The sequence below is a fragment of the Anser brachyrhynchus genome, assembly GCF_964034855.1.
Source record: "Anser brachyrhynchus genome assembly, chromosome: 10".
NCBI classification, from domain to species: domain Eukaryota; kingdom Metazoa; phylum Chordata; class Aves; order Anseriformes; family Anatidae; genus Anser; species Anser brachyrhynchus.
Window position 1 is genome coordinate 4,857,332 of NC_137705.1, and position 23,883 is coordinate 4,881,214.

Below are 23,883 nucleotides of genomic sequence, written 5' to 3' on the forward strand. Positions count from 1 at the left end.
CTGTAACATGCAAATACCCTAGTGCTTAAAGAATATGCAGAAGTGTGTGTCTATACACATGCAACCTAATCGTTAGGATCATTTTCAAACCATATGCTCCAACTCATAAATAAAGTCTATTAACATTGAACTATTGATCAAAATCAGGGATCCCAGCATCATCTCTTTCTCTGTAGGCTGCTACCTCCACCAAGGCTTATAAGTTAACATTTGAATTGGAATTAGCTCTTGTAATTACATTTATATTAATAGAATTATAAGGCAAATTTTCTTCTGAGTTTTATCTTCAAGTGATAAACTGAATTGTCACTTCAATCTATTGCGCTTGCACAGAGATTTACTATATGTGAATCGTGAAGTAATTTTGAGATTGAAACTTGGGCAATTCTCAGGACAGACCGAGAGCACAGGAAAGATTTGTCTGCTCTCAGGTGTCTGTACCCCACAAAGATTTCCTTTCCCAGACCTTCATTGGCTGCTCTTATTAGCCCTTTCTGTAACCCAGCCCTTGCATTAACTACTTTGTGTGTACAGAAATGTTTACACCTCTTGGGTTTGAACCTCCTTTAGTTTCTGCTCCTTTCTCTTTCTTGGAGCCTGTCTATTTGTTCCTGTATTTGACACTAGTTTTTTGACATCTCTTCTAGCTATTCCCCTTAGAATCGTATATAAAATAATGATGTCCACCCTGAGCTTTCCTCTCTTCAAAAAGCACTGACCTAGTTTCTCTGCTTTTACAGTAGAAGTTCTCCAGTCCCATGTCAATGAGGTTGCCCTGACATATCTCAGCTCTGATAGTTATCTCTCTCTTTTAATAATGGCATCCTGAATGGGGATTATTTCCTCTAAATGCATCTTCATCTGTTCCCTGTAGAATATTTCCTTTTGAGTTACCTCTGATTGATCTGTTTTTGGTAGTGGGGCTAAGCAAAGATACCTCTGATCTTTCTATCCAGGGCCTGACCACAGGTATGATGCCTGCGGACTTTGGCCAGAATTGGAGCCTTTGATAACATATTCCCCAAACCCATATAAAACACAATGAAAAAAGCCATAGTTTAAATTACTCTTTCTTATTATTAATGGAGCAGATCCTCAGACAGTGCAGTGGGTCACTTAAGTCCTTGTATGTGTGCAGAGATGACAATATTGCCTACCAGCTACCGAATCGTTATTTTTGTACAGCACTGCTCACTTATTTCCTTCACTTTGCAGTACATTTTTTCTTTCCGTTATGTCCAAATTTCCCTCTCTTCCTAAGGAACTGATTCTCCATCATCAAAGTCAGGGGGAGATCTCACCTAGGCTCCTACAGGAACATGATCAAGGCCTGGAGTTTATTTTGGGTAAGTTTTCAGAATACTTTGTTTTCTTTCTTTTTTTTTTTTTTTTTTTTATTTTCCCTTTAATTTCTCCAACCTTGTTATTTACTTTTGCCATTCTTCATGTTCTTTATCATTTCTCATTGACCTCAGACTGACAAAGTGCGCTTAGGTTGTAAAAACTTCCCTTCGCCACTGCCTGCGGTGCTGATGCCGGAGCCGTACTGCTGTACCAGCAGCCTGACAGCCTTTGGTTACGGGACGCCTGCCAGCTTTTAGGTTAGCGTTACGCATGGTCCCAAATACACGGCTGAAAGACAGCAAACTCCAGTGATGTGGGTCTCTTCAGGGTGTGAGTGCTAATTTGTCTGTTCTTTTTGCATGTTTTCAAACCATCCAGACCGTGTAAGCAATTTTTCTTTCTGATGTTTCCTGAAGAATGGAGGAGTCCTCCACCACCTGCCTCAGTTCAACTCAGAAATGCCTTGCACTGCCTAGTTGCAGTGTAAGGATCAGGAGAAATCAAGCTGACATACACATTTTGTCTAATTTTATATGACAAAAAGCATCAGAAATGTTTACTAATACACTTTGTACTAAGGATTCCTTACAGTAGGGACCATCCTACCTTTGGAGAGGGCATTGTTTTACAGAGTAACAGCTTCCGTCACTTGTGATTCGTTTTCTTTTTCCCAAGTGGGTATAATCCTGATTTACACTAATATAACACTTATTTCTTCTAAATATATAAATATATATATGTATTTCTACCGAAATATTTATTTGGTGATTGGGTAACAATTCTGAGTGCTTTCTGTGGAATGGAGGCAGACCAAAGTGGCAAAGACCTCAACTGATTCTGTCCCACTGAAACCTCTGGACTTGTTCCCCAAGCCGGTCTTTCATATAGATATATTATCTCACTGAGAATTTCTTGTCAAACTATGTTAAGTAAATAAAAGCGAGGTGAAATATCAGCAACAAAGCTAACAAATGGAGCTGAATGCTCCACTTGAAAGAACAGACCTAGCTGTTTACCATGCTAATCTGAAATGAAATGAAAATGTATGTTTTTCATCTTTTCAGACAACCATCTTCAAATACAGGTAGCTAGGGTCTTTAACAACATAGATTTTTTTTTTTTTAAAGAAAAACCCTATTGTGGAGGCATCTTATATGCGTATGTGTGGATGGATCAGAGTAGAAACTGAAGTATCTATTACTGTTGATAGACTTACCAGTCTGAGCCTGTACATCATACACTGTTTTCATTTCCATGGCTAGTAAGTGCCCACCTAATATACCCTGACAGAAGGATACACGAACACTTCTGCATGCTCAGAGCCGACTGTCTCTAACCATGCATCAGGCCCTGAGCACCCCTGGTGGCTGCTCCCTGCCTGACCCCACACACATGGATGGGGAACCACTGCCAGCACCTAAAAATTCTTGGCAGCACCCAAGCCAGACATTAGTGCTATCGGTTGCACCTAATATTTGTTGCCTTCAAGTCAGCATTTTCCCTCACACTCAGGGAGCCAGAAACTAACCGTGCTTTATTCTTTGCTTCCCAGACACTAAGCTCGCTTCGCAGCCTGGCTGTAGCAGCCTTCCGGAGGGAACATCCTCCCCAGACGGGCTGTGCGCTGCTAATTGCAAGGGAAATCCTGGCAGTGTCAGAGCCAGTGCCAAAACCTCCCTGATTGCAGCGATGCCGGGATCTCACCAGATGTCCGGGCTGTTCGTCCGTCTGGGGGTTTCTTGCCCGGGAGGCCCTCTGGCTGGCCTTGACCTCCCTCAGGAGTCACGGCCCCTCTCGCATCCTCGCAGAAGAAGGGCTGCTTCTGACGCAGCTCCATCCCCCCTCCGTTCCCTCTGACGTATCTTTGGCATTTTCAGTGTGCTGCAGCCAGCGAGGAAGAGAAATGTTATCCAGCTGCTGCCGCCGGTGCTTTTCCTCTGCCTGTCACCCAGTCCTGGCGCTGGGCTCCCAGCCATCATCTGTGCATCCTCACTTCACGTCTCAAGGGAGCCTCGTAGCGCCTGCACGGGAAGGTGGAGTGAGCCTCAAGGAACTTTCTGGTGAAGGAGAGGCAGGAATATGAAAGTAATTTAATTTTTCATGCAAAACTCTGTTAGGAACTAGTAGACTTTCCAAAATGTATTCCAAAGAAATGCAGAGATAGATTCCCGACCGGCATTAATCAGTGCTGATTAAGTCATGGAGCTACCCAATTTCTGCCTGGTGAGTACTTTTCCTGTCATTGATTTATTGCCTTCCTTAGAAAAATAAGACCTGGGAAATAAAGAGTTCAAGTAAATTTACTCAGTTACCCAGCCAACTGTTGACTGTGGTACCAGGGATAATAAATGTGGAGGGGAAATTCCTCCTGCACGTTCATGTACTGAGGTCAAGCGTAGAGGTGTCCTGCATGTGCTCCAAATCCTCCAGAAGCTGGGGAATGCAGCTCAGCTGCAGCAGTAGGTGCAGGGCCTTTGAAGAGCAAAAGGAAGATGTGTGGCTAAATAACACAAGAGCGTGCACGCAGGCAGAGGGACTGCAGCTTGGGGTTCGAGGTGGTGGCTGCAGAGAGCCTGGAGGACCCCTTCCCTCGCTATGGGAGAGGAAAACCTGCTCCTCCTCCTCAACCTGCATGAGGTTGGCTCTCAACCTGCCTGATGGTTACCATCCAATGCTTGCCTCCAGTACTCGTCCTGAGGAGTGAGGCCACGGGGTGCTGTTTCTTTCCTCTCATTCATAAGACAACTCCTCGGTGAATTTTACTTCAGGTTTGCAGGATTGTGCTGTGTGGGGGTTATTGTTTTCCTGCAGACACATGGCATTATATTTAAGTCACTGGATACATTAACACCACCATCTGGTTTTGTTTTTCAAATGACAGCACACTATTTGTTAAATACTTTCTACCCTATCTTCTTTAAGATATTTTAGGGATAAAGTCTGCAGTGCTGTACGTACAGAAGGACAAACCTTATCAAGTTTGCTTGTTTCACTTACCAGTCCAGACTTCATGTTGCTTTTCAGCTCTCTTTAGAGTACTCGTTCCATATTGTCATTAACCTGAAACAATGAACAACTTTCAAAACCCTATGAACTATGCAGCATGAAGAGCACAGCTGTAGGAGGCTTGCTAGGAACAACATGTGAGGCTGTCCAAACAGAAAACGAATGCTTTGTTTTTTGGGTATTCATTTTGTGCCATTAATAACGGATCTGGCTTCTGGAAGGAGCCTGTCACTTGAAGGTGACTTGAAAATCCTTTAGAAAGTATGAATCACCCACAAATTCCTGAACACCTCCAAACACTTCTGAAACTACAGCTAAGTCATAGCTGGTAAATCCTCCCATTTACTGTAGTAATTTGGTAAGTGTAAAAAGACCTTTACACAGAACAAACTGAGATGACTCTTCAAGACAGCTAAAACGCAATGAAAGGATCAATTCACAACTCTCTCCGTTTTGCCTGTATTAGGCAAGCGGCCCATTTGTTCCTCATCCCATGATCCTCTCAGGTGACAGGGACAGTTACTTGGTGTGCCCTCAATGGGCCTTTATGTGACCACGAGAGGAACACCTACTGCTGTCACCCAAACTATACACATACTGACTACGTATTTTATTATTTATTTATTAAAGAAAGCTGCATTGGTACAAACATTTGCCTGTTTCCTGGCCAGTGGCACTTGTTGCGAACCACGCAGTGACAACGAACAGGATTTCTTTTTCTTCTCTAAGTCAGAATATTTACATAGTTAAACCCCGAGGCTCTGCCCACTCCGCCCTTTACGTTGCCTCTGCACTAAATAAATTAACAAGTTATCACCAAGACTGCCAGGCCACTTCGGGCTCCCCATTCCTGCGCCTGTCATTGCCACTCAGGGCTGTGCTGGGACGTGACAACCCCGCAGCACAAGGTCACCCCCCCCCAGCCAATCTTTCGCTGCTGCTTGGAGACAACCATTCTGAGAGATGATTTGTTATGGTAGAATCAGAGGCACATTTGTTAGTTAATTCATTCTGTAAAACTCAAATGAGATGAAAAACAAGCAGAGATCTGACAAATGGCATTTAATTATGTCTGAGCCTAAAATTCATAATACATATTTATGCTGCCCTAAGTCATTCACAGCCAAGGTCCCTTTTATTCTCATAACTGAGTCCAAATGCTGATATGGGAAGAGGGTGTTAGTGATGGGCTACTTTTCATTACAGTGCCTCTTTCTTCATGCCTTGACTTCCCATCCCCTGCGCTCACCCCGAGCAGCGCTTCTCCAGGTGTTATTATTCCATGGCCCGCGCAAATAATGCAAAGAGCTTACAGTTACCCATTAGCTTTATCTTAAAGATTTCAATGGTCTGCCTTCTAACGTTGTCTGGTCTCTAACTTCTTCATAGGTTTCTGTCTCAGGCTCGGGGTGTAGGAAGATACCAGGAAGCATTGCAAGGACCGTGTCCCTGCTGAGCTACAGCCTGCAGAAAGGATGGGCCCTGCCGCTCTCAGGATAACTTGCTTTCTGCAGAGGAAGGGCAGCTGCCTCTGCAGTGACTCCAGCAGCACCGGTTAGTACAGTACAAGTAGGAACCCCTTGAACTGACGTTGCAGAGGCTGGACAGAGAGTACAAAGCATAGGCTCCTGCGAAGTGGGTACTCAGGCACATGTGCCTCCTTAAAACAGAAGCTCGGACCTGGAGAAATATCAACAGGCACTGAAGTGTTCACCTGAATGAGCTAAATATACACCTGCTTCCACCTCCAGCTGCTAGAAATCTATGGACTGAGTTTGGGGTAAAGGATTGAAATGTTTTTGTCATGATAACATATGCTTCAACTCTGCAGAAGATGCGTGTATATTTTTATGATGGCTTGGTGCTATTATTGTAAAAGTAAGCCATTTTTAAAGTCCTTCTGTCAGTACGGCATAGGGTCTCCAACCACGATCCCTGGCAATGTGTGCCTGAGGACAGCCCTAAGGGAGAAAGGTTTCTATCTTCTCCCCCTCCCAGCTTCCTGAACCTTTGCTCCTGGGAGAGCCAGCTGCATGGCAAGGCCTGCCCATGCCCATGAAGTCAGCAAGAGGCTTGTCATCCTCTACAGGGGACTCCCATGGCAGCCTGACCATGCCTCGTGTCCTCCTCCACCACAGCCCATGAGACAGCAGCCCCAACAGCTTCATCTGGTCTCCTGAAGGGTTGTGCCAGAGGAGGACGACCTCCCCGGCAGTTCAGGAGGAGGCGATTTCACAGCCCACATCTGGCTGCCCTGCTGTCCCTGCCTCTCTCGCTGTGGGACTGTGCAAGCCCAGAGAGCGCTTCACGTGCTGCTTGACATCCTTGCCCTGCCGAGGCACCAGAGACACCACCTCTCCTCCCCTTTCTCCTGGCATGCTGCCACCCAAACTCACCAGGCAGCTTCAGGGTTTTTTTTTTTTTTGTCCTCTGGTGGGAAATTTCCTTTGACCCTTTCAAGTGGGACAAGAACAGATATTAGGTTTGTTGATGATGAAGTGCTTTTATCTAGATTCAACAAAAGAGGTACAATGAAAAGATTGCAGCTGCTGAGCGAAAGCGCCGCACCTATTACAGAGTTCATACGCATTTACAAGTGGCACATCAGCGAAGGCTCTCCTCACCCCAGCAGATGTACGCCCTTTCCACAGAAAACTTGTTAATCTTTCCGTCAGCTCTGCATGCTTTGCATACCTTTGGGAAAACGTGGTGTTTGACTCTCTTGCCAGATCTTGCAATGATAGAAGTGCTATTAGCAGGTGAAAGCTACATAGAAGTATTTTATCTTTCCGTAAGTCTTCTAGGTCCTCTTGCTGCAGGATGGGACAGCAATTTAAAACCCCAGATAGCTTGGGTTATAACTAAATTCTAAGAACAGCACTGCCCTATCGAATACACGTCTACTTACACTCCCACACTGCCTATACGTGACACAGGGTGCATATAGATAGATGATAGATAGATTTTGGGGAAGGAATATAATTAAATTCTTACTTGTTTTTATACACACACGAAGTCACGCAGCTAAGAAAACAATATGTTCTAAAATTAAGGTAGCAAATCAACTCAGTCAGGAAGCAAGTAACTCAGACTTGGCAAAGGAGGCCGAAAAAAAGGTTACTATTGTCTGACATCATACAGCAACTGCACTTTATAATAAGGGCAATAAAGCTTCTACTAACCAGAGAAAATCCTGATGAAATTTGGGGAAGGATATAGCTTGCAGTCAATCAACTGTGCAAAAGTAGCAATAAGCATTTGCCCAAGTCCTAATGAAGCAGGAACACGAGAGCACGGTTGAAAAGGAACTGCAAATGCTTTGCAAGCTCACCAGGGTGGCCCAGGCAGGGGACAACAATATTACTGAAAAGTCAAAGGGAGCATTACTGGCCTTGAACACATGCACTGTGATAGTGACCAGCGCAGCCAGTGAGGGCCGGGGTCCCCAGGGCTGCTTTAATTTGTGCTGGACTGAATTTCCTTAGAAACCCTTTGAAAGCCCAGTCCTGCTGGAGCACGCTGCCTTTCCTCTCCCCATGGCCCTTGTGTCCCACCACCCATGTTCAGGAAAGGGAATGAGCAGCAGGTGGGATTCAGATGTTTTGTAATGGAGGAAATGTTCATACAGGGAGCATTCAGCTCTTTTACGCTGGTTTCCAAACACTTGCCTTCCCCCAGTATGAGCCCTCCTGACTGCTGAACGAAATACAGACATGGCACGGTAATTTTGCAGCCACTTTTGTGCAAAAATGCTATAGCAAAGGGAAGACACCAGGATGAGGACAACAGTTATGTCAGTGAACAGTAACAAGAACGAGGAACACACTGGAAAACAACCAGTGAGCTTTGCCTCATTCCTAAAACTTTTGCATCTCACAAAGTTCACATGCTTTAACCCAAGCCAGTGTTTGCCCCACTGACATCAGTGGCTAGATGCTCCTAGATTTCAGCAGCCTGAACATTTTCCCCAAGTGGCGTTATTTCCTTGTCTTTTCGCTATTTACACTACTCTCCAGGCTCACTCTTTATGTCTGTTCTGGCCTCTGACTTATAGATACGCTAGATCCTGTTGTGGTTGCCCTGTACCTTGTTTAACTCATGCCATCTACACAAAGAAGTTCTGGAGTGCTTGCAGGCAATTTCATGCTTATAGTGCATCAAATTTGCTTGCACAAAAATGACTGCACAACTGCATGGGATGGTGAAAGTCAGAGCCCATGGGTCGCAGCAAAGCCTATCACAGTCAGTGCAAACATTCCCACAGCGTTAAACAGATTTTGGATCTGACCTTCTGCATTCAGGAGTGGATTCCTACTTAGCATATTGTCACCAAGGGAGTCTTTTTCAGATTGAGCTCAGGTAGACGTGAGCCAAGGAGCAGCGTCAGCTCAGTCTGGGTGTTGTAAGCAATCCTGCCTGCCATTGCAGGATTTGGGCTGGTGCTGAGAGGTGAGTTCCCTACTGCAGGGCCTTGCAGCCAGAAAAGCAGGAGGATGGCGTACCTTGTACGCCCAGTCCACATACAGCTTGGGTCACACACAGTAAAGTAACTGCTCTTGTACTAATGGGACATGAGTTGCTGTGGTCTTGATCCTGCTCACACCAAGGACTGGTATCAGCATTGCAAAAATATAGGGAGCATCCCTAGCTCCTTTTTGAAGCCTTGCCTTTGTTTAAAATGTAAGGATTACACCCGACAAATAATAATCATAAGGATTTAAATAATAATTTCTTCCTAGCACCTTGTTTTTTAGTAAAATCTCAGAAATATACATCACATTCTTATGCTTCCAAGTAAGATTTCTAGTTAGACTAAAACAGGGAATTTTACATTTCTGATTTACTGTATGCAACTTCTAAATATCAACAGAAATGCGCACATTTGTTTTTCTTCTTCGCCGATCCTAGTTCATCTTCAAGGCCTTGAGAAGTTATAAAATTCAGATGAAGAATGAAGAAGTCACCCTCTGGTCCAGCACCCCCTGCCCCAGGACATGGGAGGACACCTTCCTTACCTTGCTAGCTTCCAAGTTTGGAGCCCCTGGTGCAGAGAAGCAGCTCGGTATTCAAGGTTCACAGTGTTTTCATGGACGAGTGGGGTCATTGGCAAAGCTCGCAGCCAAACCATGAAAGTTTTTCAGTTGACTTCGACACAACATTTACTCTGCTCTGATGAACAAAGCAAATGTTCAGTTAACTACTGACATGCAGCTTCTGGTCCTAATATTAAATCTTTGTTTTGTTCTCTCTTCTTGTACCTTTACCAAATAGTAGTAAATTATTTCATGGGTTAACCTGACTTTCCTTCTCTTCCCCTGTCCTTCAAGAAGGTGTCTTCTAAGGGAGACCCGCAGTTTGCAGAAAAGCCCAGGCACAACCTACAAGCAAGACCTGGTTAGAGCAATCAGTGATTTTAGGCTCCCTCCTCATCCCAAGTGGCTCTGGCAGTTTCCTTTTAGTCGTTAGCATTGCTCATATTATTTACACAGCTGCTCCAGTAACTTTTTCTTGTTATATATTTATTTCTTACTAGTTGTGTTTTTTTAATATTATATTTATATTAAATTTTTCTCCCTTTAGATTTTAGAACAGCATCGGTTTATGTTTACTGCCTTAAAATGTGATTTGCTTGCAATTAAAAACACAAATCTAGCAGTGTCTAGATTTAAGGGTACTTGTATTTAGTAGTGGGATACAGGTTTTAAAAACTGAACCCTATCATTTCAACATCCACAATCAGTTTTTAGGGTTTTTCTATTATTATTATTTCAAGGTCTAGGTGTCTAAAATTATATCATTTCTCACTTGCTTTTGCTAGCTGCTTTCTAAAAAAATGTATTCGTGTAGCTGTGCATGTTATAGCTGTGTGTACGTATGCCCGCTGGATTTACATGCACAATTACCCCAATGGCACACAACCCTCAGAAGCCTGCACATGCAAAAAGCCTGCTAGCTGTAAAACTGTTGGCATGGATGCTCGATTTCCATATGCAGTCACAATGAATATGCATGTACATTAGGTGCACAAGCGCACACATTTCTGAAACCGGAGGCCTCAATGTGAAACTAAAGAAGAAAGGACAAACGCTTTGGAGGAGGGCTTTAGGTCAAATTCAGTGCTAACAGTTAGCAGGCATAAATCTGCTGGATTGTACTCATGTGTCTTATATCAGTGCAACTCATTTTCTTCAATTAGATGTAGGAAAATGCTGTGGATTTATAGTTTTCTTATTTTTGCCTTTACGTCTTTTGTATGTTTATAATTTTCCTTAGTTTTCCTTTTCTGATTTTAATAGATGAAAAACAGCCCATTGTATTTTCTTTTTTTCCCCAGGCTCCTCAAGTTAACAGAAAAACAGTTTCTGGGTACTAGCATGCTTGAAAATTAGCAACTAAAGACTGTAAACATAGACTTAGGTGTCTGAATTTAGGCACCAATTTTTTAAAACCTTGGCTTAGAAAATAAAATAAGTGAATGTATATAGATAATATAAATCACCAGTCACTTTTATTACATGTATGTTTATATAAAGACCTTAGAACACGTTTTAAAAAATGTAAACGTTCCTTAGTATGTTTAACTATGTGTCTAAAGAAGATGTAGGACAGAAAGAAAACAAAAGTTTGACGAATGTTTCTGATCAATCCTGAAGAAATCAATAGGAATTCACTCACAGCATGATTTCATTTAACTTTCCATGCTAGGAATAGTAACCTGGCTTTCTGTTAAAGCTAAAGCATTCCTACTTCTTAGTGATTTAATTCTCATGTCAACATATATCAGCCAGGCAGAGAATGGCTCGGAGCTGGGGAAGGGGAGGAGTGGATGGAAACATGCAGAAATTGTGTGGACTGAGTTGTATGGTTGAGTGACTTTGTTTCACCAAAACTGCTTTCTCATAGAAAATAGCATTTTCATTGTGATGCACACTTCTCTTCCCCTTTGAGGAAGCCAAAAGTGTCTGTTTTTTAGAGTGTGTTTTATTGCTTATTTGGAAAATATGTAACACCTGAAAATCGGAACAGCTTGGTAGAGGGAAAAAACACATTGAGTTGCAAGCACTGCTGTGGTGCGTTTTTAGAAGCCCCAGCCTGGTTGCCCCCTTCCCTGTCAGCCACACACACACACCAAAATTCCTAGAATTGTGGCATCTCCATCTTACTCAACATTAAGAGGGGAGATGAGCCCAGAGAACAAGAAGCTCGAGGCATGTAAACCATAGTACTCGTGGATGAGTCCAATTTCTTGATTTTTTTTTTTTGCCAAAAAGAAAAAATGTTTGTCAGTAACACATCTCAGAATTTTGCTTTGGAAATATAAACTTTCCCCTTTCTCACAAGAATTTTAAGTATTCAATGAAGAAAACCACCACTCCCCACAAAGCAAGGTAAAGCTTTTAGCACTGCAGGCTCCTAAGTCAAACTTCTGCTCCTTAGCAGACCAGAACCTTACATGGTGTATGGGAACCAATGGAGCATTCAAACCCAGAACATCTGGTTTGCAATATTTTGTTCATTTGTCCGTGTTTGTGCTCCTGAATGCATGCGCATTTGGGTCCATAAGTGTGAGTGCAGTGCATGTCTGTTCTTATTTATTCTAAATATAACCATTTTTCTGAAAGAACATTATTCATACTGAGATAAAAGAATGCTATCCTTCATACATCTTTGGCTCAAAACCTTGAGCCTGACACTTAGCATTATAAAGGACTAACCCAAAGTGTGGAAACAGTTCTCCATATACTGATAAAGTCCAAGCTCAGGTTGGTCCACTACAAGAAAGTTAAGGATAACGAAGAAGATCCCAGCTTTGCTGCTCCATTGAATCCCCAGCTATACATATAGCAGATGCCCTTTTTACGATATGGGACATGTAGGCTAAGAAACTTATATCAGCTAGTGACACCTGAAAGTGACCTTGTTTTGCAATACATGTTTTTGTCTTGTCTACACACAAAATTATGCATGTGCACACACTATCTGGCTGAAACAATGATTTATTCTGAATTCTTCCATCAGCGTCCAGATTTGACTGACCGTGGAAGTCATACAGAACAGATGAAAAACGTTTTACTTTTAGGCAAAACTGTTGAGTGAGTCTGCAAAAGGAAAGACCATAAAATCCAGTTTCAGTCCAACAAGCTAAAGAGGCTCTATTACCTTTATTTTCAGTTATTTTTGTGGGCAAGATATGAAGCAAAATAGCTGTGGCTGTTTAGCTGCCTGAACAATAGAAAAGTTTATGCAGCTCTTGAGCTGAAATGTTTTTGACAGTTTTCAATTTTAGCTCTTTTGATTTTGTAAGAAATCTGCAAAAATATGATTGTGAAAATCACCAGTTTCATGCTTTATTCCTTTCTCAGAATTAGACTATATTGTCCAACTCCTCTTCACTTACAGTGTCTGAGGGAATCCTAGAGAATAGCTGGCAAGAATCAGCACTGGGCTGTTGCTTAGAAACTGCCTGGGTTTCTATATTATTGCCTGATGTAATAGTTATATTGCCCACTTGCATCTGTTAACAAGCAATACAACGGAATCCACAGGTACCAATAAAGAAATAAACCTGGCATTCATTACTTTGCTTGAAAATTCATCAGTGCTTTTTTTCTGCCTTGCCAACAGGGAGGAAAAACAATTTGCTCAGGTGCTAATTAATAAAATAGGAGATGTACTGACTCTAAACATATCTATTTTATTTAGATTTATTTATTTTGCCCCAGGGAAAAATATGTTGTAAAGAATAGTGTATTAGTATAATTACAATTTTGTAATGTTGTGGAAAGGTATGAGCTGTGGTTTGTTGGTTGCTTTTCTTTTTTCTTTTTTTTTTTCCTGTAAGCCACAGTGTGGTAATATGACCATTCTTTTAACATTTTTAATAGAAGTAGCACAAATTCATTTATAAAAGGAATAGGACAGGTCATTTCTATTGAGCACTATTACTAGATGCTCAGCAAATCCCTAGTTACTGATGAATGAGCTTACCTTAGTGGCATCAATATTGCCAAATCCAAGGGTGTAAAAAGGAGCAGATGGGATGATGAGAGCATGAGATGGGCTCTGTGAGTGCTTTTGTGAAAGCTATACATTCCCGTATACAGATTGAGATTGGGGGGAGAAAAAAAAACAAAAAAGCACGTTTTTTTGGTTCGTGTATTCAGGTTTATCTTACAAGAACAAGGGATAGATTTCCCTACCCATTAAAAGCCGTATTATAAGAAAAAAAATCACAATTTTTGGCAATAAGGAAATCACCGGCTGTCCTGAAGACAGACTGAAGAGAACTGGCAACACTTTGTCACCCAAATGCAGCAGCTCATCCCTCATGCCTGCATTTAGAGTAATTGTAATAAAAGTGATTGTAGCCCAAACCTGAGTGACAAAATGTGGGGAAAAGCACCAAAAGAGTTGCGGGGAAGAGCAGGCTCTGTGACACTTAAAGTCACAAGTAAATCTTGCTCATGGGAGTACAGACACTGCTTAGACAAACTACATTTTGCTCTGTCTGGGGGCCTAGTTTTTTGTGAGTGAAAACAGCTCGAACTTCTGCTGTGTTGTCAGGCTCCTTCTCTGCAGGCACTGGTGCTGTGGTGGAGCACTGCAAAAGCTGAGGCTGCTCAGCAAAAACAAACGAGGGGGTGTACGCTCAGCACAACGTGCGGGGATTTATGAATGCAACTCACATTAGTGTTAATGGGAGTTACACACGTAAATCCCTGCCCTTCAACATGATAATACATAATATACCCCTTAATTTTTAATTCACCAGGGTCTCAATTTTAAAGCATTTTCATATAGTTTGTCCTAATTATAATCGTTTTTAATGACAGCTTAAAAATTTCACATGACTGTCTTATCACATACGGTACTTAATTTCTCAAGTGAACAGTTTCAATGTAGTGTATTCTGGGAATTTTGAGAACTAAAACACTAAGGAAAAAACGACTTTGTATAATCTAATGAGATATTATTCTGCTATGTTTTATATAAACTGGGACAGAGTTTCTCACAGTATTGGTGGCCATTTTGAAAAGTACTCAGAACCAGTTTGGGTTTGGAAAGTTTTCAGCTTAATCTTGGTTTTATGGCCAAGGACGCCCCCCTCCCCACATTCCTCATTGCCAGCACTGATACAAATTAGTACATAATTATTAGTTAATGCAGGCTTTGGGGAGGTTTCAGACTACGGACCATTTTTCCTATTCTATAGGACCTCACAAACTCCAAATGCACAGCTTCAACAGCATAATTTGGACACCCAACAGATGAGCCTTTGCACACTGACAAGTGACCAGATTCAGAGTACATCCACATGCCCCACATATCAAACATTTGCCATTGCTCCCATTATCTCATTTGGGCAGGTTAAATAATTGTGATCAAAGTAACCGGAGTCAGAGATCTCCTGCATTGCCTGTCCCGACAGATGGACACATGCCCTGGTATCCCCCTCTAACAACACCCAAGCATCTGCCTAACTTTTCCCTGAGCCCCAGCTGCTAGGAGCCCAGCCACTGACTGCAATGAATGATCAACAGCTTCTGGGAGTCCCATTTCAAGCATTTCCCTGCTCTGCAGCCAGAGCTTTATGTTCTCTTATTTCAGTCTCTTAAACTGCTTTTCTTGCAGAACTGGTGTTCTGCTTTGACTTTGCATTGACTAAACTAAGTCCTGCATTATTTTTAGCTCTTTACGTTCAGAGGGAGTAGCATACACATATGTATTTTTACTACTTACAGGTACAGAGAGGGCCATGGCCAGCAAATAGATGATGAAATACCAAGCAATGATTTCAAAACTAGCCTTAGTGACTTAAGAACTTAAGTGTCATTTTCAAGAATGACCAGGGTGCTGAGATGCCAAGTACCATTTTTAAAAATAGACTTTAAAGTAACTACTTACCTAAGGTGATCAGGTATGACTAAGAATTCTCAACAATTAGCATTATTAACTAATAATACTTTAAAGGTTCAACTTCAGCTGTGCTCAAGAAGTCATACCTACCTACTTTTCCAGTACTGAGTGAGAAAAACTGGACTGCCTCCTAAAACACACAGAACTGCTAGACTGTACTAATATGTATACATCCATGTTTTATATAACCTTTAATTACTGAACAGCCGTGACTATAGAGGGGAAATAACTTGCCAAATTAGTAGCCTTCAAACTGTCACTTTTTATAAAGAATAAATGATAAAAAGAAATGTAGCACTCATTTGTTAGTCATATTTATGGCAGCTTTAAACTATTTTGTATGTAGACTCCAGTTGTTGGTATTGTTTCTACTACAAGAAAAATAATTTGGCTGCTGCTGCAACATTTTAGCTTTCACTGTTACTATAAAAACAATCCCCAGGAGATTTTTAGTCTCCTTGCATTGCTGGTTCACAAGGACTTAGGAAGTAAAAGTTTAAAACTGGTAACAGACAAATCACTTTTAAAAGCCAGCATTGTACTGGCCTGGGAGAGCTACAGGAAAAGCTACTTTAAAAAAAAAAGAGCAACATGCAACAGTACAAGAGCTAAGCAAGCCTAATTATTTTTTAAACAAATATATGGAGGTCATCTAAAACTGTGAATGCATGAAATGGCTTTTCCTACATGTGAATTGTCAGATCCATGTCGGAATGGGCATCCAAGCAGAGATCAGCTCCCTAACACTGCTCCCAGTAGAGAGGCATCTTAGCCTTTGAGTTATGTGCTCTAAAACAACAACATACTTCTTCTGAACGCATTAAGACTAACATTTCTCAAGTTGGGATACCCAGAGTCTGACCTGTCTTATGGCAGCACATGGCCCTCCGTGGCTGAGAGTTTTGGTGTAACCTGGGGCTTTTGGGGTGGGTGTGCTAAATTACATGCCTTGAGCAAACAGTTATAATTTGGTGCTTTTGTAATTTTGGTGAATTGGATAGGCACTTCCACAATGTATCCCCTGAGGTCTTCAACATATTGGAAGACTAGACAAGGATTTTTGCTAGAGTACAAGAAAAGAGCCAAAGCCCCACAGAGATTTAGAGGGATTTGGATGTTCAGCTCCTACAAACTCCCTCAAAACTCCCAGCCCTGTTTTGTAAATGACGGCTGCATCTCGACAGATTTGGTGGTTCAGTTTGGCTGGTTGTCTGCATCCGCTCAGGCTGGAACCTGGCCCGGGAATTTCGTTAGACCATGAGAAGTTTCCAGGAGAGTTTTCAGCTCTTGGTTCCCAGGTATCTGAGGCTTTGCCACTTCCACTTCCCCCCGCCAGAAAATGCAGAGATGTGCAACCATTTACGAAAAAAAGCTGGCCAACCCCTTTCTGAATCAAAGGAATATGCATGTTTTGGATCAAAGACTGAACAAAGATTTGACTAGCTCCTGCTTTCTCTGTCCTGTGCTGCCAATGTCTGATCCTAAATTATATCCATTGGCCAACACAGAACATCTTATTGAAGTTACTTTTTACTAAAAGTAAAATAAATATCAGTTTTTGATCCTTAGGTAGGAATCATGCAAAACTGTTCTTTAGCATATTTTGTTTTTAAGACTCAAAGTCTCCATTTTCAAATCAGTGTGTCTAGACCCAGGCTCCAGAATATATCTTGATGCATGCAGACAAGCAAACATCATTCTACAGAAAACTGTTGAGCAATTGCTGCTGCTCTTCCTAATGCCCATCTCGTTGCAAACTAAGTCACTTTTGTACAGGTTTGTACAGGTCAAGCACCTCCCAAGACCTGAAATCAAACAGAGGAAGGTGCAGACCTAGACACTGACATTTACACTGGGGTGGCCCTCAGAGCTAGAGCTGCATCTCAGTCACACAGAACAAAGTCATTGTGTCAGAGGGCTCACGCTGAATGTGCCAGACTCCACATTACACTCTCAAATGGCTGAAAGTGCTCCAGCAATTAGTATGTGTAAAGCCCTCAGCTATTCACATCCTAGGAAGTAGTATGGATTTTAATTATTATTTTTGGGGGAAACCATTCCAAATGGCAAACCAGCAGTTATTTGTCTGCCATCTATTGATGTACTGTCTTGATCTTTGAGGCTCAGAGGGATACATTTCCACCTTTAATCCTTCAAACTTTCTAATGCTTTCATGTACAAATGTATACAGTAACTTGGCGTTAGCATTCCACAAATATGCAAATTGTCTGTCAGATTGGACAGGCTGCATGCATTTGAAGTTGTGTTGACAGCCTACAGAAAAAAGACATTCTCAGCTCAAACATGAACAAGATGTTTATATCCCTTTTCCCTAAAAACATACATTTTATGTTTTAAGCAGAGATGGGAGCAAACTGCAAAATTTGGATCAAGACGTCTTTTGCACCCATAAAATTTGGGGATGTCTGATCAGGGGATTTTGATTCAGCTGGCTCTTGGAAGGGGAGATTCAGCTCAGATCTGGCTTACATTCCAGCCTTCACAAAATACAGTGGGAATTTGCACATGAGCCTCTGTTTCCAAGTAGGTTAACGCATAAAAGAAGCAGCTCAGAAGGTGTCATACTCTAGATGCAATGAGCTCTGCAGTTGGTGGTGACAGCAGTTACCTGACAAAGCACCATCTTGCCAGTCAACAGAAAAGGAAGCTGTAGAGCCCAGCATCTTTCCTGGCCTGGAGAGAGAGAAACAGCAGCACTGAGATCTGACGGGTGCTGGTTACACATAGCACAGATAAATGCTAAAGGCCATGGCGTAGATTAATGATGGGATTTAGACAACTCTAAGCATCTACCTCCATAGTTCAGACCCTCAGAAGCTCTTATTTGGAAGCTGCCAAGTCCTGCAGGGCCTCCAGTGGTATCAGCACATACTGATCAGGTGTTGATATGAACCCAAATACACTTGCATTGTTTTTTAAGCACATTACGCAGATCACGTAGCCCCAATAAAAGCAAGCTGTTAGCACCTCGACTTCAACAAGTTCCACAAGCCAAAGTCAATGTGGTTTTCCAGCAAGGTTATAGCCAACTGTCCTCTTTGACTAAATATTTTTAAATCTTTTAATTGAAGCAGGTATATGGCACATACATTTAATTTAACTAAATCGTCTCCTAGATTCCCTGCCTTGACATGAAGGACCAAGTTCCCTCTTATTACTATGCAGGAGTAGCAAACTACATGTCTTTGTAGGTTCTTGCATATTGTCCACTCCAGTGAAGTATCCTAAATTGTGACTTGACATGGAAAGAATGGCTGTTTAATTACTGACTGTGTTGAGAACTGTGATTCAGGTAGGAACCTTATCTAACAGCTGCTTCCCCAAAGCATTCTGACACTGCATCTGGACATCCGGTGCAAAGTATCATAAGGTCAGGAGCAGAAAGGATCACCTCTGAAATAATTGCTCTTGTAACACAGGCTTCTTCTGCAGCTCATAAAAAATTTAGTTTTAGTGGTAAAGATGCACTAAAGAAAGTGGGAAATATCCCACATGGCATCTAGGCCCCATGAAGCCAAAGAACCTGTGAAGTAATGAGTCTCCTTAGAGCACAAGTGGAAATTCTGTCAATTAAAAATCTTTGCTGCAGCAAAGCACAGATGATCTGGAGTGGAGAGCTGAAAGAATGAAAACAAAGAACTTTAAATATATTTCATAAACATTGAAATTTTCCTTTTTTCACTGTCAAAAGACAGTGAAGGGGGAAACATTAGGCCTGTGATCTTCCAGCGTTCATTAATTTCAGTGGCCCTGTAACTTGGGCATGCCCATGACACTGCAGCTGCTCAGTACCACTTCTTGGCATCTTGCAGGAACTCCCTGAAGATCCAGTCTTTACTGTGCACTTCCCACAAACCCAGCCCTAGCCACCTTTTGCCTCATTCTCATCTGCAAAAGCATGTGCTTTAGGTTTTACATGTGGCAGGGAATGCTATGAAGCCATGCTGTCTGTGGACTTGCTGGTTACCTTCTGGCACTTGTGCCCTGACCAACTTCTGGGTCACACGCCAGAGCTGTGTACTGAACAATGGCCAAAGACCCTCGCTCTGCATTCCAGCTTGGTGAATACTGGATAACTTAACAACCACATGGGCAAAATTACTAACATCAGGCCACCAAGCACAGAAACAAGGTCACTTCATATCTCTCTGGAGTTTTGGAAGCCTGGAGCTGCTCAGGCAGTGTATTCCCAAGTCAGAGTGCCCCAGAGCAGCAGGGGATCTTGTGAAGTGAGTGTTGGTATTATGGAATTCAATCTTAAGTTATGCTAGCCCATATTTAAACAGCCATTTCGGAGGCTTAATTCTCCTGAATGGGTACGGATTGTTTGCCAAAGACAACAGCTCTGAATGGATCAGCAGCTTCAGATGGAATACCTTCAAAGAATGTTCTTTGATAGCCTCCCAAAAATAAAGAAAAGACAACTGGTGCCAAAAGAATGGCTCAGTATAGGAATGAGAAACCTAGCAGTAAAGAGTAATAAGCATATCAGGAGCCCAGTCTGACAAACAGGAGCATAAATGCTTGCAGGGTAGGGCCTCAGAGCTGCTCTGCTGCCAATGATTCGTGTGGTCTTCAGGAGAGTTGACAGCAGGAACTATGCCTTTGCTTACTTCATAAGAGTAGATAACTCAGCAAGACTGGAGAAATCATTTGACAGAGGCCAGATTCAGAAGGCATCTGAAATGTCTTTCTTTAAAGATAATCATGTTAGGAATCAAAAGGGGTCTAGTGTTAGAGACTTGCCTTTCAAATGCAACAAATGATTATACCTGTCAAGATTTATGGACAGATTTATTTATGTTGACAGAGGGACCACTAATAGTTTGACAAATGAGAAGTCTTGACAGATACAACAGATATGTTCAAGTATATTTCCTCCTGTTTGAAATAGGAAATGAGTGAGTTATGACAAGCCTGTAATGTATATTGATACGTCTATTCCTAGGCTCCATCTACAGAAGTAGATGTACTCTATGGTGCTGGATACTGAGCTAGAAAGCCAGTTATAATCTTAATCATCAGCAACCCTCTATCCTCCTCCACCAAGAAAGCATTCAGAACAGCTAATTTAGAGAAAACAGGAAGGAAAGCATTTCCAGCTGGTGCTCTTGGATGGAAAACTTGCCTTCCAAAATAAGGCAAGAATCTGGAGAAAAGAAATAGTAGGCTCTCAGGAAGCTTTATATTTAACATGATTGCTAGGCAGGGACTTTTCATGTAAATTCACAGCAAGCTGAATCCTCCTCCCCAGCACAGAGGGCCAGGCCTCACTGTACCATCGAGGCTTCTGGTCAGCTCCAGCCAAGAAAGCAGGTCTGTCCCCAGGACTGCTGCAGTCCTATAGCAGGGAACAATTCTGCACTAAACTCTCATTCAGAAGAGGTATAAAAAAGCTATTGCCTTGCATTAGTTCCTGATCAAAGGCCAGTCCAATGAACGGGAAGACACCAGCAGCTTCAACGGACTTTGCCTCAGGCTAAGATCTTTTAGGTGTTTTCCATAAGAGCGTGCAACCATTACATTTCCAGCTGTGAAAGACAGAGCAATCCTTAAGTGCTGCTCTCCCATGCAGCAGCCTTCAAACACTACGTTTATTTAGCAGACAGCAACTCCTCATTTAAGCACAAAATTTCCAACCTTCACACAGCATGGCTGGCTCTGGACAAGCCAAGAGAGAAGAGACTGGAAGGAGGATCCTACTTTGTTACTCTAAGGGCTGCCGTCCTCTCCAACTGGGAACATGATAGATGTTGATGAAACAACACTTGGTACAAGACCAGTGCCTGTCGTGTGCACTCGGCTTGGGTGCCAGACCCACATTTTCAAATAACAATGGGACAAATTACCATGCTCCCCAAGGCTTCACAATAAACACAAACAAGCAATTAAACCAACACATGCTCTTGTCACTCAGGAATTAAACAGTTTCCTGATCCCTCAGTAAAAGCTGGTCAAGTTTCCACATAATGTGACTTTGCACACTATTGGTTTATTGCATTAAGAACCCATTCTGTGTCTTTGGCCGATTAAAGTCATCTGGCTACCCTCCCTAGAGATCTCCTCAGGAAGGGGTAGGTAGCTGGTATTTTTGCAGCAGGCATATGTCTGACATCGAAATGCATTTAACTGAAGCACAATGGGCAATGTTGTTCATGCAAAAACATTTTGGTGTTTCAAAAAACCATTAGAGGGCATCAAGGGAGGACTAGAGTTCTGAAAAAGAATGAACCTTGACAGGCTAAACTAACTATTACTCTTTCCCCAGCACACTCACTTCCCTGGAAAGCTCCAGAAGGCCTATTAATTATTTTGGATTTGCTTGTGGAAGTCATCTGAGCTGGCAATTGCCAACTGCATCACTCTGACATTCCAGGGGCCGACAGTGCCATCTCCTTCATATAAATCTGTTAAATTACTAATATACTGAAGTATCTCAGCTTAAAACCCACTCTTGCTCTCCTTTATCAATTTTGCATCTGATTTCCACTGAGGTTGAAAAACAAAGCAAGCCCTAAACACTTACCTCCTTGCCAGTCATTTTGTGCACACTGTTCTTTGTTAAGAAAATTCTGCTCTGTAATTACCAGACAGCCATGGGAGTGGTTAATCTTTTAAAGCAACAATATGAATTATAATACCAACTGTATACTTCACTGTGGTAATCCTGCAGTAATGCAAGCAATATTAGCATGTTCTGGGAGGCAGAGTACTGCCAGGGGACCATGGATGCTTGCAGGAGAAGAAAAGAGGAAGATTTCGCAGTAATGAAAATGATGTTGTGTTTAGTCCCACAAGCTAAAAACAAACTAAATATTTATGATAAAGAAAAAGAATAGGAAGGATTATGGTGTCATTCACTGTAGAATAAAATATTACCTAATCTAAACATTTACATAAATAACAGAAGGATAATGCATGCTGAATTTAGATGGATCAAAGAGGAGGAAATTAACTGTAACAGCAGCATAAGCATTGCTGCGTGCAGTGGCGGGTGCACCCGGGGCTGGGCACCCCTTCACTTTCACATGTGACAAAGCCTCTTGCAGCAGGACCCTGGCAGCATTTGGTGTGACAGTTCTTCAGATAGAGCCATTATGACCCTTACTATAGTCTAACTCCCACTGAAGCCATGGGGTTTCAGGGCAACGTCTACAAGTAGAGAATTCGTTGCAAGATCCTGGCCAAATTGTTCTGGAGGCAGAGGTGACAACACAGCCACATCTGTCTCCAGCTGAATCACAGCTCCACTTAAAAAGTTCTTCATATAAGGCCAAAGTAGAGTTCATTAGTTAGCTATAATTAAACTTCCAGTTGGATACTCTTATACTTTGTTTCTACTCAGAAGTAGAAAAGGACATACAAGTGAGTAAAAAAAATTATTACATAACATTTGAGGTAGTTTTATTTCAAGAACATAAGCAAGAATAACAGTATTCCTGCAGAATTTGAACCATCATCCTACAGAATTCTGCAACAAGGCTAATAATTCTCCAAAAATATTTTCATAATTATTCCACAAATTAATGAAAATACAGCTTTCTACTGTGTTGGATATTATTTTACAAGGAAAGTGATTATATAGGGAAAGTCTATGAAAGTAAGAAATAGCATTGTAATGTAGTATATACATCTCAATAGTCTTTAGCAAAATAGCTCACTTAGAACCATAGCAGCACTTTTGGGTAGAAAAATGCCAACATGACTGAGAACCCCGAGTCACTCTGGTATTAGGTGGTGTACCCTTGGCCTTAACTACAAAGTCCATCACAGAGCCAGGAAGAAACCTGAACGAGGATATTCTGCAAACAGACCCAGACTGGAACTCAAGCTAGTACAAGGCTGTGCGTTTAAGCATGGGTGGTAAGCTACTGTGCAACTGTTTGAGGGGGAATTGATTTTTCTCTGGTTGAAATGTGCGAAGATCCCATGGTTTATCCGAAGAAGTAAACCTAAAGATAACAGTTTAGTAACCCAGGGTGATGTTTACAACTGTACTGAATGTGACAGCTTTCAAAGTATTATGTATATTTCTAAGGCTGTACATGTACAGCTCTGACAGCATGTCAGTTATAATTCTTGTAAAAAATGGATGTAATTTATTATGGTTCAAATATAGAATAAACTATATAAATGCTTCACCATAAAATACTAATTTTCTCATTGCTGAGGGGCTCATCTGCATTCTAAATAGCAGTAAAGATGGTTTTAATTGAATAGAGTTTTCCTCCCTTTTCCTGTCAGCTTCAACAACACTGGCTAGGGTTAACAGATGCACAGAACTAAAGGAAATCTCCAAACAATAGCGCAGAGCCCTAACCACAAACAGGACAACTATGTTACCACAAGTTAGGGGTGAGCTGGGTTTTCGTGTTCTGGGAGAGAAGCTATGGAGTTTGCTCATGTGTGATTGATGGTACTTGTGAATAATACCAGTTGGCAGACATTAGTAACACTTTGTCTCACTTTTTTGCTCAGTTGTTCACTTTTCTGCATTTGGCATGTTTTCATGTTTTTAATAGGAATTTTTCAGCCATGCATCTCTGACATGAAATAGTATGAAATTTGATGCCTCTGATTCTGAAGTATTTTATA

The 23,883-nt window shown here is 41.8% G+C and overlaps 1 long non-coding RNA gene across 2 annotated transcripts in view; it reads right to left on the bottom strand.

The window, feature by feature from the left end:
* Nucleotides 1-3,364: 3,364 nt before the first annotated feature.
* LOC308200288 overlaps nt 3,365-23,883 on the bottom strand; it is a 31,513-nt gene continuing 10,994 nt past the window's right edge. The window contains exons 2-5 of one of the 2 annotated variants that reach the window (XR_013955439.1): nt 9,366-9,519; nt 4,342-4,404; nt 4,024-4,149; nt 3,365-3,401 (exon numbers count right to left, since the gene is read on the bottom strand). This is a non-coding gene — a long non-coding RNA (uncharacterized lncRNA). The remainder of the gene's footprint in view (nt 3,402-4,023; nt 4,150-4,341; nt 4,405-9,365; nt 9,520-23,883) is intronic. The other variant, XR_013955438.1, reaches the window with a different exon arrangement.